Genomic DNA, 12016 nt, shown 5'->3' on the forward strand with positions numbered 1-12016 from the left:
AGCCTCCTGAACCCTATTTTGGGATGGGAGTTGGCTTTTAATTGCTTGGGATGTGTCAGGTCGAATAAAATTTTCTATTGGTCTATATATTTAGTACTATAGGGGTAATATATTTTAAAATTAATTTAAATTTTTGCGTGTTTTCAGTTATTTTTAAAGCCAGATTTATGGAGGCCTACTGTCAGAAATTAAAATTCACACTATTTAGGTGCATCTATGACATTTGACAAATGGATGTAGCCATGCAACCTCACCACAATCAAGATACAGAGTATTTCTGTCACTGTAAAAAGTTCCTCGGGGTCACTTTGCTGTCAATACTCTCCCTACCAGCCCGAGGTAACCACTGAGCAGATTTCTGTCCAGCTTTTAATTTTTTTTTCAACTAAAGTTTCACTGGATCAAGGCATAGGAAAAAAATGTAACAAAGCTTTTAAAGGTGCACGGTTAAAATCTTGTGTTCGAGAACTTAATAATAATGTTCCTGAACAATTAAGATCTTAACACTAATAATACTTTCCAGAAGCCAGGAATTGTGCTAAGAGCTTTGCATGAATTATGATTATGTCACTTAACCAGTACAACTGTATGTGATAGGACTTTTGTCACAATTTTACTTATTGGAACATTTGTAAAGGGCATAGAACTAGTAAGTGGCTGAGACTGGTCTGTTTTCCAAAATTTATAATCTGAAATACTTAGTCATGAAGTGACTCTCTCTCTCCTCTTTCTCTCTCTCTCTCGCACAAACACATACACACCCTTAACTCTTATTTAATGCTTTTGTTGCCCCAACATTCTTCCTTTTTAACATTTCCTCCTTTTTCTTATCTAATTGCATCATCTCCTCTTTGGCCTTTTTTTTTTTTTTTTTCATACTTTAACTTATTTCCTTTTGACCCAAACTTAAACTACAATATAGTCATTTTTAGTCTTTAATCTTCTTTTTGGGGTTTCCTTCTGATTCTCATTCCTTCACTCTGAATTGGCCTATCAACCTCCTTCACATTCTTCATGACCTTATAACCTATAACCATGATCTCCCCATCAGTTATGTCACATAATTAATTAATCTAATCACTCTTACTTGTTACCATTTTCCTTGCCATTAAACTTTGCCTTTCCCACGCTTAGTTCTCTTTCTCATCCTTACTCTCATGTCCCATACCCCATCTCCTCAAGCCTTCATACAGGCTACTAGAAAGAAACTATCCTCTGTCAAATAACATCCTTCTCTTCAGTTGAACTGTAATCTAATTTAAATTCCCTTAGCAATTATCTTCAATGTAGCATTATTCATGCCAACTTACCCTCTTTCATGTGAAACCTACTTATCTTTCATGCCAACACTTTTATATTACGATGGTTTTATTATAGATATAAAATATAGAGCTTTAAGTGAGCAAAGAGGAAGAAAATGATCTGAAAACAATCATACTTTATTTTTAACCATGAGCCAATGAATACTTAGTATTGTGTGCAAGTTAATACTAAATAACTTGATTACTAACTTATTACATATAATCCTTTCCTTTCAACTCAAATGATTTAAAAGTATTTTAATCCTAACTTTCTCATTCAGTTATACTTTGTTCATCTCCCTGCAAATCTTCAATATTTAAAACTCTTTCGTCCATCACTGACACTTAAATGTCTTCTCAGGAAAAAAAAAAAAAAAAGTATAGCAAAAATTATTCTCTTCTTCTGAACTTTAAATGCCCTGACTTTATCTTCTGATTCTTGATCTTAGTTGTGTATCTCCTGGCTCCTTTCATACTTTGTTTCTTCTTACTCTTCTGTTTTAGTTCAAAATCACCTCTTCAGAAAGACTTCCTGGATCCCTCCATCAAAAATATATGCCTTCCCACCCCAGCTGTGCTAAGCACAGAGGGTTTTAAATAATAGAATTATAACAATCTAAACTTACCTTGTTTAGTGACTATTAGCTCTCCCAAGAGTATAATTTCCATGATGGGAGAGACCTGTTATGCCCCCAGCACCTAGAATAGGCCTGGTATATGAAAATGTTTAGTAGATACTTGTTGAACAAATGAATTTTTCAGATGTGAAATACTTTTATAACACTAGAGTAAGAATTTCAGGAATAACTTCCTTTATATAAGCATATATGGTAGAGGACACTTTAATATGTCGTTATGATACCTAGAGCATGATTTGAGTCTAACATAGTCAAGTTGACAGATTATTGGGCTATTTTACAGAGATTTTAATAGTCTCTGCTTAGGAATTTTATTCCTATTTTATTTTTATTCTTATTTTAAATAATGACTCAATTTTATTATTCATTATTTACATTATACATATGTCTGAAAAATGAAATCTTTGGTATAACTTGATTTAGTAGTAATAATAGGAACTATCATCTTTTTACTTTCTAGTATGTTGAAAATTCTGTGACAAGTTCCTTACATATATTATCGCTTTCAATTTTTTTCAAATTACAAAAAAAAAATCAAAATAAGTGCTTGTAATTTCTGTTAATAGCATTATTCAGTTAAATGGTTGCATACGCATTCATTATTCAACATTCATGGTAACATTCTTTTCTCTGCTACAAATAATGCCTTAGTGAAACTTTCGTACATATATTTTTATCTGAGCTCATTTCCAACAGAGCAGAAGTCTGTAAATATTTTTAAGGCTCTTGATTTCTATTGAAAAATTACTTTTTAGGAAGATTATAGTAAATTATGCTGCCACTCTTATATCACACTCTCACCAGCATTAAAGCATTGTTTTAAAAAATAGGTGAAACATAGTATCTCATTTTTTTTAAGTTATCTATTTGGTTATGATTGGAATAAAATGTGGGATTTTTTGGAATAAATTTTTTTTTATACATTTACTGTCCACTAAATTTCCTGTTTGGTGAAACGTCTGTATGTCTTCTGCCCATTTTTCTGTTAGAGTTTTACAGAGTACATTGTTTATTTGTTAAAGTGATTCAGGCATTAAGGCTCTTAATACTCCGAGTTGCTGCAAATATGTTTCCCAGTTTGCTGTTTGCCTTCTAATTTGTTTATGCTGATTTTAATCTTCTGAAGTTTATACCTGCCAAGGTATAACTTGACTTGTAGTCAAGTCTCTCTTTTTAAATTTCATTACTTTTATTTTTAGAAAGGCTTTCTCTTTTCAGAGAAAAACTTTTTCATGCTTTTATTAAAATATAATTAACCCTTTAATCTAACTGCAGCCCAGAGTTATATCCCTAGTGAGTGACAGAACCCGGATAAGAATTGAGACCTATCTGATTTCAATGTTCACGCTTTCTACCCAACTCTGTTGTCCCAGAAATGGTAACGCTCAACAGTACAGGTGCAGCGGTTCTGATGCCCAGGTCTGTATGACAGCTACGTCCTAAACTAGAAGTCACAAATTCATATATTTGTAATGCATATAACAAAAATAATTCTGTATTATAGACTGGGTGACTAAAATGCCTGGGCTTCAATACACTTGACTCAAAATAAAAATTCTGGTTTCTAATGTATTTTATAAAACAATTAAAAAAAATAGCTTCACTTACATCATGCTTACAATGTACCGGACACAGTTTTTAAGTAACTTACAGTTTATATATTAATGAATTTAATACATACAACAACCCTTTGATACGGTATTATTATCTCTGTCTTAGAGAAGGGGTATCTGAGGAATCTACAAAGAGTAACTTTCTCAGGATCACGCAGCACAGGAGCGGTGGTGCTGATCGGGGAGTCTAGTTCCAGAGTCTGTGCTCTAATACTGCTTCTCAGACTAACGTTTCTTACAGGAACACATATTTTCCCCAATAACTGAAATTTTCAGAAAAGAGAGTTAAGGTAGACAATAGGCCAAGGTAAAATAGAATGCTAAGGTATTTAGAGTGCATGAATAATGCTTTGAGAATTCAGCAGTAACTTCTTAAATTCAGGATGTATCTTCCAAGGCAGATGGAATTTTATATCCACAAAGCATTAAAAAACAGTGCATTCCAAACCTCAATTTAAGTGAGATAACTGAAACCCAAAGATCTCAAATTACGTGTCTAGGATCACACAGCTCAGTGGAAAGACCGAAGCTAAAACTAGGTCTCTTGACTCCTATTCAAATCTTCTTTCCAATTTCCCTCCCACCACCCGAGGAAGAACTACTCAAGACCATTCTTATTTCACGTTTGGGCATTCCAACTGTTTCACGTTTCAACAACTTTCTTAACTCTCTTCTTTTATATTTGACTATTTCTAGGCTTTAGAAAATTAGACTTAGTATTATCCTTTATTAATAGGAGTTTTCACATGAGATGTGATATGTTTATATATATATGCACATAAACAGGCACCTATGTCATTTCATTTCATTTGATTTTTTTTTTTTGGTTAAAATATCACAATATTACTTAATAAAATGTTAAACTTAAACTTACATAAAATATTCCAGGCTGCTGTGTCTAGAGTACTGATCATACAGTTGACACTCCATGCCTCTTTAGAAACTGATTTACATTTTTTTAAATGTTTATTTATTTATTTTGGGGGAGAGTGAAAGGGGGTAGGGGCAGAGAGAGAGGAGAGAGAGAACCCCAAGCAGGCTCCAAGCTAATAGTGCGGAGCCTGATGTGAGGGGTGGGGCTCGATCCCATGAATCAGGACATCATGACCTGAGCCGAAATCAAGACTCAGATGCTTAATTAACTGAGCCACGCAGGCACCCTGATTTACATTTTATGGCACAATTTCAGTCTACTAGAGAGTTATGTTTTTCATGACTGAGCAAACCTTAAATATCTATATCTTAGACTTTCATCAATAATACCGAGTCCATTAAATGTAGGTAGGATACAATCAATGCACAAAAAGTACCTAAAAATGGGTAGAATGTGAGTGTAATGATAAGACTGATAATGAATCAATGACTGAAAGATTCAGGGAAATTTCAGTAACGGCTTATATGTGTGTTTATATGTGTACATATTTATAGATTTATTAAATTTCCGCCACAATTAATGTTACTTCTCTTTCCCTTTTAAGAAATAACACAAGTAGAACAAGATGTCAAGTGAAAGCACATGGCATTTAAAACATGTCATATATGCCATGCAAATGTGAAAACAATTAAAATGAAGGTTTGCAATAATATATCTCAATGGGCAACATTCAGAATAATCACAGAAATAAAACAAAAAAGAAACTGTTTTCATGCTAAAAATAATACTGTAATTGTGTTAATTTTGAAAAACTTGCCTTAGCTAACCCTAACAGAAAGTGAAGTAATAATTTTATTAAGAATTATAGAATACTGGGGCACCTGGGTGGCTCAGTTGGTTGAGCGGCCGACTTCGGCTCAGGTCATGATCTCACAGCCCGTGAGTTTGAGCCCAGCGTCGGGCTCTGTGCTGACAGCTCAGAGCCTGGAGCCTGTTTCGGATTCTGTGTCTCCCTCTCTCTGACCCTCCCCCATTCATGTTCTGTCTCTCTCTGTCTCAAAGATGGATAAACGTTGTGCTGTATATCTCAAAGGCATACAATGTTTGTTTATTTAAGTAATCTCCATGTAACCTAGGGCTTGAACTCAACGACCCAGAGATCAAGAGTCCCGTGCTCCCCCAACAGCCAGTCAGGCACCACCTCAAACTAATCCAATATTATATGTCGATTATATCTCAAAAGAATTGGAAAGTTTTTTAGAAAATTAAAAATAAATTTTTAAAAATTAGAAACTAATTATAATCACAATGCAAAGTATGTGTTAGTTATTCCCAATTGTGTTTTTATTAAGAAGCGCTTAAAATCTATTCAACTTGAACTGTTAAGCTTTTCAAATTAACATTAAGACCTGGCAGACCAATGGGCCAGTCTGAAATCGTAATTTTTTTAACATATTTTCTAAAACTTTTGATGTAGCACAGAACCAACTATAATAATGTAATAACTGGCTAACATAATAATATAATAATTGGTATTATAATAATTTACCTAAGGAATTAGTAAGAAATATGGCTGAAAAAACATTTGTTGTTTTTGAGATCTCCTTAGGAGTAAAACATATATTACACAAGCACTAAGACTGCTAGATGCCCTAGACCAGCTCTGGAAGTAATTCTGGCAAGATGTGTAGTTCACACTTGAATTTAAAAACATGAGCAGATGCTGTTTTATGGAACTTATCAAATAGTATTTTTTAAATCTCTTTTGTATCATTAGCTCTCTTTCAAATGGTCTCTAAGATCTGTTTTACAATGATCTAAAAAGGTACAATTGTCATATGAATTTTTTTTAAGTTTATTTATTTATTTTGAGGGGGGTGGGAGAGAGAGAGAGAGAGAGAGAGAAAATCCCAAGCAGTCTCCACGTTGTCAGCGTGAAGCCCGATGTGGGGCTTGAACTCTCAAAGCCTGAGATCATGACCTGAACCAAAGTTGGACACTTAACACACTGAACCACTCAGGTGCCCTATCATATAAAATTCCTCAAGAGTTAAGAAGAAAAGTGTAAACTCTAATAAAACTTGCTCTTCTCATTTAAAAGAAACCTGATTTTTATCTGCCAAGGGCTAAACTTAGTGAGTTTTTCCTGCTTCAAAATGTGTGATCAAACTCCATTCCTTCATTCACTGTGTAGAATTATATTGCAATGACTATACTTGGACCTATAATAGAAATAAAGGTCCTTCGACTACGGTATAAAATGCAAAACACACACTTCAACTTAATATGTCAGGAAAATGACTGGCCTTACGAAATTATTTTCCATCACATTTTGGCTCAAAGTATTAATAGGTGGTATTGATTGAGAAAAATAATCAACTTACATATTCATTAAAGATGTGATGATAGTTTAATATACTACATTCTATTGGTCACAGTCTCGAGTCAGTTTTTGAAAAGCTTTAACTTCATCTAACTTTTATTAAACAATTGGAAATCCATCTGAGTTGCTTGTTACAAAATTTACTGTTTTCTCTTCTAAAATTACCTCCTTTTTCTCTGAAGCTCTCATTACCATCTCTATCATTCTTTACTCTCATTTTGTTCTGGACGGGAATGCACTGGTCCTCATTTTTCTTTAGGCTTTGGAGAGTTTGTGGAATCCTTTATTCAGTGCTAGCGAATACAGACCAAGTCCCCACTTACAGTGTTGAGAGTCTACAGCTGAGAAATCTCACCCCAGCTTCCTCCCACCAGAACGAAAGGAAGGATTAATAGCTACAACTGCAGTTTTAAAGTCTGTGCTAAGAAAGACTTCAACTTATGTTTAGATAAAAATTAAAAGTAACTTAGGACATGAGATTCGAACCAAGAACATTCTCTTTCCTCTGTAAATTTAACCATTCCACATATGTCTTAGTATTTTTTTTTCTAAGAAAAATTGCTTCCATCATCAATCTTCTCCTCTTCCTAATTTTCAAACTCCCTCAACAAAGTACTTTTCTTTTACCTTTATGCATCACATAGAGATTCCTTTGTTCAAGCTGTTGAATTCCCCCTCCCAAAGCTTAGCCTAAGGTCTTTATTTTTCTCCGTGTTTTCTCCCCTACCACATTCAGTAGTTCGTTTCTTCCCTATCCTACCATCTATTCTTAACATTTTCCAATCTGTACTGTCAACCACACCTATCCTGAGCTTCCTTCTCCACTTCTTCCTGCATCGCTGCCCACATCCTAAATCTTTTCCACTTGCGAATTCTGAACCCAGAAGCCTTTCATTAAATCTTATGCGTTCTCAGCCTCATCACAGAATGCTCATCTCACCTGTTAGCCTGAACGGAAAGCTGCCCCTTCAACAAGAACACTACCTGTCCGAAACAATTTGAGGAGAAACGGCTCAAAATCCTATACTTTAAGTAATAGGGAATCCTGGAAGTGGTACCAGCATTTTTCTATGTCTGCATTTCTCCTTTCACATGTTTACTTTTCTAATTCCATGTAACATTTATCGCTTTTATGTTCATACCATTATACTTTCTTGCTGTTACTGTCTACTTCCGCCCTACCTTCCTTCACCCATTCTCTGTCACACTTAGGGCGTCAGTGGCTCTTCAATGCCTATATAAAAATTCTAACATCAAAGTTTGTTGCTTTCGGGGTGCCTGGGTGGCTCAGTTGGTTGAGCGACTGACTTGGGCTCAGGTCATGATCTCAATGCTCGTGAGTTCGAGCCCCGCGTCGGGCTCTGTGCTGACAGCTTGGAGCCTGGAGCCTGCTTCGGATTCTGTGTCTCCCTCTCTCTTCCGCCCCTCCCCCGCTCATGCTCTATCTGTCTCTCTCTCTCAAAAATAAACATTCAAAAAAATTTAAAAAAAAAGTTTGTTGCTTTCCTTTCCTTTCCAAACTGTAGTCCAAGCCCCACTTCAGAAATTCACCCCCAGGATCAAACCCTGTATCTTTCTATTATTTGGAATTGTCTAACATCTGAAAATTCTAAGCATCACTAAATCCATCTCTGAAAATAACACTCTCCACTTGCCTCCATTAGCCTGAATATCTCTATAAATTCCAGTTCTTTCATTAAAGCCCTTCTTTCCCAGTTCATGGAAAACTCTGTATCTGAATGTGATTTAACTGCATGGCATGATTTCACATGACCAGCATCTTCCCTAATCTCAGACATCACTTTAAACACTTTGCTTGCAGGCCACCCTCAACACCCTCATCCTTTTTCTTTCTCCTCTGCCTGCAAACTTCCAACAATTTGTCTGAAGTGTGCTAATGAATCAATCACACGACCTTAAAGACCATCACGAATTTAAGTTCTTCACGTAAACTATCCTCCTTCTACATAATCTTTGGTGAACTCTCCCTTGTATCCTCCAGGATAGCTACTCTTCATTTTAACTTCCCCAAGCCATTATTAGGAAGCCTAGTCTACAGTCACCCTCATTCTTTTTTCTTTTAGGTCTCTCTTTCCTTCTCTTCCATCTGGCTTCCACGGTCCACAACTTCACTAAAACCATTTACACAAACATTGTTATTGGTTAACATTTAACAATAGTTGCCCTTCTCTTGAATTTTTCTGATGAGTATATCCTTCTTGAAACACTTTCCTTTCTTGACCTCTGTTCTTTTCTAGATATCCCACTGTCTTTCAATGGTTCTTTTCATCATGGTTTTCTGGCTCTTGTTCTTCCCTCCTCTCCTTAAATGTAAAAAAAAAAAATGTTGGTAATCCCAGAATTTTGATTCTTGGCTCTCTTCTTATTCTTCATATACTTCTGGAAATTCCCTTCATTCCAATGGAATCAGTTAAATGCTGATTCCTTATTCTATGTCTCTAGCCCAGACTTCTCTGCTGAGTTCCAGACCCATACATTCAATCACTTCTAATAGATGTTTATACCTGAATATTCCAAAGGAATATCAAACTCAGTTCATCCTCACACTGAATTCTTAATTTTTTCCTAAGACTTTTCCAACCTATATTCCCTATCTTCATAAAATGTGCCCCCATTTACCTATACATTTCAGTTACCTGAAATTATTCCCCCTTTTCTTGCATCAGTAATATCCAATCAGTATGTAGGTCCTATAGGTTTCACATCTTTACTTTCTCTATTGATACCTTAAGTCACCCCATCATCATCTCTTCACTGATCTGTGAAACAGCCTCATAAATGATCTTTTTGTCTGTACTGCTCTTGTCCACTTTTTATATAGTTTCCAAAGTAATCTTTCTAGAAAAAAATATCCAATCTTGTTCCTCTCTTGCTTCACATGTGTCAATATCCTACATGTTCTTCAGAAAACCTCCCCTTCCCACTTTTGCCTAAATTTGTTTGAAGTCATTTTCCCTGAGATGTTGTCTACACATGAGGACAACATCTTTCTAGTTTTTAATGTTTAATTCATATGTTATCTCTTCTAGGAAGTCTTTCTTGAACTAATATCCATACTTTCCAGGTGGAAATGATCACACCGTCCTTTGTGATTCCATTGTATTTCTACACATATAGATTTCTCACAGCACCTGTAATATTATTGCATTTACTTGTCAGATTCACTCTACAAAAAGCCTACGAGGATGGGGAGCTATTTCGTGTGTCCTGTTATTTCCAGCACCTAGAACAGTACCACATCACATGAGTTCAAGAAATGAGTGTTGAATGAATGTTCGAGATTTAGTTCAAGTGTTACTTTTGCCATAAAGTCTTTTCTGGCCATCTAGTTGAAACAGATTTTATTTGACTTTATAGCTTTGCAGAACATATTGTTAGAATCATCCACACTGGCACCTAAACACAGCATGTTCCCCACATATTATAACTCCTCGGTGATATTGATAGCATGTGTAGGACATGTATTAGATCTTTAGTGTTCTCCGCAGTCTAGCACATTGCAGAACTCATGATAAAAATAAAATACTTTTAAAATTATGTAACATAAAGTTGAAAACAAGGTTTAAGTCTAAAATAAGTTGAAGAATGAAATACGATTAATCTGTTACTTTAATTTCAATGACTAAATACTGTATGCCTGTATGTATGTACATAGATACATATATTGGGATCTGGAGTTAGTTACCCAGTTATGGAAAAAATACATATACATATATGTACATATTATGTAAATATTAATCTTTTTCTTTTTTATCAATCTAATTGGAGCGGTTGCTGCTAACAGTTGAATGTACCACTACCTAAAATAAAAGTGCCTGCAAGATTTAACATTTTGTTATATTAGAGGAAAATGAAAAATTATGAAATGAATAAAAAATAGTAAAGAATTTCTAAAACAAGTTAGATAAATGAAAAAGTAACAAAGAAAAGCAGAAGAGACAGACCTGTATGTCTTCTCCTTGTGGAGTCCACTTCTTCTGTGATCACATCGTGTAATGGACAGACATAGACAAAGGAGATGGGTGTGAGTGGATGTACTCAAGAGGTAAAAAGTGACACTGAAGGAAAGGGCCCCAAATCATTTTGAGAAAGAATCCTGTACACAGTTGCAGGGAAGAAATAATAAAATACGTACCATATGCAAAAAAATTAAAAAATAATACGGAGGAATTGATGGAGAATTGGTTAAGCTATTATGGGTTAGCAGAATCAGAAAAATAAAGTTAGTGTAGAAATAAAGAGAATTCAAAAGTTTACAATTATTTATGGACAGCCCCAATCCTGAACACTGATGCTGAGGAAAGATACCATTAGTAAAAACAATGTTACTTGTATGACCATATTGTTCAAGACATTCCTGAGTCCATTTAAAATCTGTGAAAATGCTTTTAGGATTTTTAATTGTCATTTAAAGGAAATAATTTAACTGAATCAACTTTTAAAAGAACAATAAAATAGTTCCAACAGATTTCTATACCTTTCAACTATCCCAAATGCATGAGTGCACACATGAAAATAAAGTAGGGCTATCAGGCCAATGTTCCACGGAATTACTTCAGTACAGCAGAATATTATCATAAAAAATATTATGGAGAGTTATCAAGTAGAAAACTCAGTATAAAAGAGTAGCTGAAAGATATGGCTTTACTTAAATATTAAAAATTCCTAATAACCTTAAATTTACACAAACTTTACTCGATCATATTCCCTTATAATACCTATTTATTCAGAAAATTATTACACACACCATATAACACATCATTGACAGCTCTATTTAAATTTGCCCATCAAAATCCAATATCTACCGTGATAGATATGGCACACATTTTGGAAATACTTCCTTCTCCTCTACTAGTGAAGTTCAGAAGACATTTTACACAGTGATTGAGAGCAGGAGATATCTGCTAAACTCAGCATTCTAGGAAAAAATTTCTTCCAAAGATATTAGTGAGTTAGTATGATTGACACAGACAAACACTATAAATACAAAGCCAAAATCTATTTAATTGCATTCTTAGCTTTGAATCAGGTACCACAAAATTCTTAAATCAAAGCACCACATTCACTTCTGCAATAGTTATATCATAGTTTTTGAGTGACATATAGAAAAACGTATTCTATCAAAATATACTTCGCACATTGACATATTGAAATTATAACTCGTAAGAGGATTCTTTCCTATAACA

General features: G+C 34.6%; 1 protein-coding gene across 1 annotated transcript in view; it reads right to left on the bottom strand.

The window, feature by feature from the left end:
* The window catches only part of RIMS2 (regulating synaptic membrane exocytosis 2), a 600787-nt gene that overhangs the window by 160694 nt on the left and 428077 nt on the right, over nt 1–12016 (bottom strand). The gene's annotated exons all lie outside the window — the stretch shown is intronic.

Source organism: Panthera uncia, chromosome F2 (genome assembly GCF_023721935.1).
Source record: "Panthera uncia isolate 11264 chromosome F2, Puncia_PCG_1.0, whole genome shotgun sequence".
In the NCBI taxonomy this organism is placed as follows: domain Eukaryota; kingdom Metazoa; phylum Chordata; class Mammalia; order Carnivora; family Felidae; genus Panthera; species Panthera uncia.